Source organism: Microtus ochrogaster, chromosome 24 (genome assembly GCF_000317375.1).
Source record: "Microtus ochrogaster isolate Prairie Vole_2 chromosome 24, MicOch1.0, whole genome shotgun sequence".
NCBI lineage: Eukaryota > Metazoa > Chordata > Mammalia > Rodentia > Cricetidae > Microtus > Microtus ochrogaster.
The window spans coordinates 3,968,284-3,972,650 of NC_022024.1; the positions used below are offsets into that span (position 1 = coordinate 3,968,284).

The 4,367-nt window shown below is 44.0% G+C and overlaps 1 protein-coding gene across 1 annotated transcript in view; it reads right to left on the reverse strand.

Moving 5' to 3' along the window:
• Rassf3 (Ras association domain family member 3) overlaps positions 1-4,367 on the reverse strand; it is a 61,430-nt gene that overhangs the window by 55,021 nt on the left and 2,042 nt on the right. The window lies entirely within an intron of this gene.

Genomic DNA, 4,367 nt, shown 5'->3' on the forward strand with positions numbered 1-4,367 from the left:
TATATATATATATATATATTTAAAATTTTACTACAAGACAAGCCTAACTATTTAGTATACAAATTTGCTTTTGTCTTGAGTGGAAAATTTTATATATAGGCTAATTTGCATACTAAAAGATAGTTATGCTTGTCTATTTGCACATAATGAATTACAACTTGACTAATTGGCTATCTGATAATGACAGACATCGCATCTTCAACGTTTTTCAGAGTTGGCCAATATTCGATTTTATAATCATCGAGGCTGGGGATGCTCCAAATGCCAATCCACACACATACAACAGCACAAAATGGCAAGCAAAAGTATGTATTCAGCCAGAACACCGTAGTTCCAAACATATAACAAACTCAAACCTGCATGAGGCACTTCAGCCAGCATCCGTTGGTGCTGTGTGTCAACATGCACTGTGCATACTGCTCAGGGTGTGCGAGCAAAAGCAAGGCTATAGTGAAGTCTGCAATGCAACCAACACACCAGGAGAGAACACAGATTCATCGCCTGCTTGACTTCGGAAGCCTTGCCCTGTTGCCGGATCTTTCTCCACCTCCGTAGTCAACTGCAAGACTGTTTTTCAAAGGAGCCAGAGTGTACAGAAAGAACCCTTTACAGAGTGGGTGTGTTTGCCATCACACGAACACCATAAACAATACAACTAGCCATTTACACACTCTAGTTTTCCACGATGGTTTCTGAAAAGGGGCCCCAAGGCTAGCAAATAAATGGCCTCAAGCCTCCAAGTGTGGCCTTTCTCAAAAGGCAGCTACTTATGCCAGGGAGGGAGAAGCAAGGCTAAGAGCTAGGGACCAGACCACAATAGGAAGGATGGGGGTCGGCCTCACTTTTTCTTCCCCATTAGAAAAATAATGGTCACAGTATGACAGGCACTGTCTGCCAAAGGAAGTCTAAAAAGAATAACCACAATATTGGATATTTTTAGTCTTTCTTTTCATAAATGTTTTTTTGTCACTGCTTCCAAATAATTCCAAATCTTGCATGTTTGCCAAAAGAAGAAAACGCCAGAGTATACTGCTCAGACGAGGCTACAGAAGGCTGGGGACGGATTTCCTTTTGAAACGCAGTTAGAGAAATATGCCGTTCTGAATTCTGCTGACGCGATCACAAAAGCCCAATGGATTAAGACTGTAAGAACAGTCATGCAGGCAAGATGTGCAAATGGCTCACACCGAGCAAAACTGCTGGCGGGGGTTGGCTCAGCAGCAAAGGGCATCAGTTGCTCTTCCAGGACCCAGGTTCAATTCCCAGCAGTTACTTAGTGGGTCCAAGACGATGATAACTCTAGTTCCAGGGGATCTGACTCCTTCTTCTGGCCTCTGCAGACAACAAGCATGTATGCAGGATCCAAATACTTGCAGACCAAACACTCAAACACATAAAATACAATGGAACTTTTTTTAAAAACAGACTGCTGGTGGGAATACTAGTATTCAGTTACGAAGGATTAAAATTAGAAAATTAGTATGGCTAAAACACTGCTAATATTATAAACCATCATTCTTTTGCCCAAGTGACCAAAACTTTCAGAGGAAACACTAATAAAGGGAGTTGCAGAGGCTGAAGAGGTGGCTCAGAGGGAAGAGCACTGGCTGCTGTTCCAGAGGACCAAGGTTCTGTTCCCAGCACCCACATGACAACTCATAACCAACTGTAACTCCAGTTCCAGGGAATCCCATGCCTTGTTCTGACCTCTACAGACACTGATGCAGACATACACGCAGGCAAAGCACCGATACACCATGAAATTAAAAATTAAAAAATAATAAAATTTAAGGAAGTGAGCCATCTAATAAAGCATAACGAGATAGCCACAGAACAACGACAGAAGACTAAGGAGCCAGTGGAGGAAGCCAACCGCGGCTCCTGTGGCATAGCGCAGGCTCGCCTTAACCACCTCTCCAACGTAACTTTCCAAAGTTAACGTGGGTGGTACACAAAGTCCTCTCATGTTTCTGGAGAAGTCAGGGCTCTTCCACTTCCAAAGCTGAAGGAGTCCCTTATTCCACTAACTACAAGGGCCTTGGAAGAAAGGGGACCCCTTCAGCTGGTCAGGAAGACGAGGGCTGGGAAGGGGTTCTGTACTAGAGTGCTTATCTAGGTGTTCTGAGCCCTGGGGCTTGGTCTTCAGCACCCCAGAAAATTAAGCAGGACTCCTAACACTCTTGTGAAGATGGGAGAATCACGAAATCACAAAGTTCAAGATCATCCTTAGCTACACAGAGAGTTGAAGGCCAGCAAGGACTTTGTGAAACTGTCCAAAAAAAAAAGCATCTAAGTTTAGCTAATTCACATTAATAGTTTTAGGCCAAGACTGTGTTCTATATCTCGAGGCCACTTGATTTTAGTAACTACAGAGCTGTGGACATTTTTGGTTCTGCTTAAAACTAAGAATAGGTGGGTCTTTTTTCTTCTTCTTTTTTGGTTTTTCGAACAGGGTTTCTCTGTGTATCTTTGACATCCCTGGAACTCACTCAGTAGACCAGGCTGCCTCAGGTTGGCCTCCACCTGCCTCCGCCCACCAGGACTAAAGGTGTGGTGGTCACCACCACCCAGACTTTTTTTTTTCTTTTTTTCTTTTTTGGTTTTTCGAGACAGGGTTCTCTATAGCTTTTCAACCTGTCCTAGAACTAGCTGTTGTAGACCAGGTTGGTCTCAAACTCACAGAGATCCACCTGCCTCTGCCTCCCGAGTACTGGGACTAAAGACATGCACCACCACCGCCCAGCTGACTTTTTTGTTTTCAAAGATTTATTTATTTATTTTGTTTACATTGTCCTGTCTGCATGCTTGCATGAAGGCCGGAAGAAGGCATCAGATCTCATAAATGGTGTGAGCCACCACATGGTGGCTGGGAATTGAACTCAGGACCTCCGGAAGAGCAGTCAAATGCTCTTAACCTCTGAGCCACCTCTCCAGCCCTAGGTGGATCCTCAGAAGCACGGTGACTCCACAAACAAGAACTGAGAGCGCTGTAACGGCATCATGTGCGAGAAAGAGTCAAACTTCTGAGAAACTCTTGATACATACACATCCATATTTACAAGGGAAAATGGAATTTTAAGTTATCTTTTTGCTAAGAATGAAAATAGAATCTGAATTTGGAGATCCATGCTCCAGTCTTCCTCACTTCTTCTGAGTGAGGGCCTCAGACAACCACTTGACAATCCTCTCCCTCTCCTAAGATCAGTGCTTCAGAGGGCTCTCGGGGAACCGGACATATCATCAAGCCAGGAAATCAGTCATTCATTCAACCAGTATTCACTGAGCAGCTGCTGAGTCGAGCGCTGGTACAGGAGGGGGGGGGGCAAGGGCACCCCTAAAAGGCCAGTCTTTTCCATGCAGATCTTCAGTCCTTTTTTTTTTTCTTTTTTAAGAAGAACAGGGTACAAGACAAAATGAAAATAAATGACACCATTTTCTTTATGTCTCTTTTCATTACCGTCGGGGGATAGAAAGAAGTTGGATCATGTTTCCCTGCCTGGCAAGAGAAGAAAGAAAATGTCTACGCCCGACCCTCCCCAACACACTCCCTTCTCATCCTGTATTCACCAGAGACTTCTTGCTTTCTTTGACTATGTGCAAGAGTTCCAGAAACCATACTTGGTAGTTCTTCCAACAGGTGGTACAGCATAAGGGGTGGGGGTGGGGGGAGATTACTGCTCTCAAGAATAGATCCTTATGTCAACGGCTCTCCCCACCTTTCTAGAGGCACTGGGTTTGTGAGAAGTGTTCATTTTACCCCTGTAATCATAAGCAGGAACTTAACATACAGTCACTTCTTTAAATAAAACAAAATGCCTACTGAAATTCAGGGTTCAGACAGGCATGGTGGCACATGACTTTAATCCCAGCACTCAGAAAACAGAGGCAGGCGGATCTCTGTGAGTTCGAGGCCAGCCTGGGCTACAGAGTGAGTTCCAGGACAGTCAAGGCTGTGTCTATAGAGAGACACTGTCTCAAAATAAATACCTGAATGAACTAATTAAAATTAATTCGGGCTTCAGAACCCTTTTCCAACAAGAACCCTTTCTTTAACTACCAAACAACTGCTACAACAGCACCATGCACAAGCTACACCAGACGGAATAAACAGGCAACGGAGCTGAAAATACACACTGTGAACTGCTCAACCCAGGATACACACCGTGAACTGCTCAACCCAGGATACACACCGTGAACTGCTCAACCCAGGAAGCGGCTCTTCCAACCCAGGTCTTACATACTCACGTCACCGCTCAATAAACAATATTGTGAGATATATACAAATATGCACATACACACAGTTAGATGACTATTACATAAGTGAATGCATATAATCTGAACTGGCTAACTATATATAATCCTAGAAA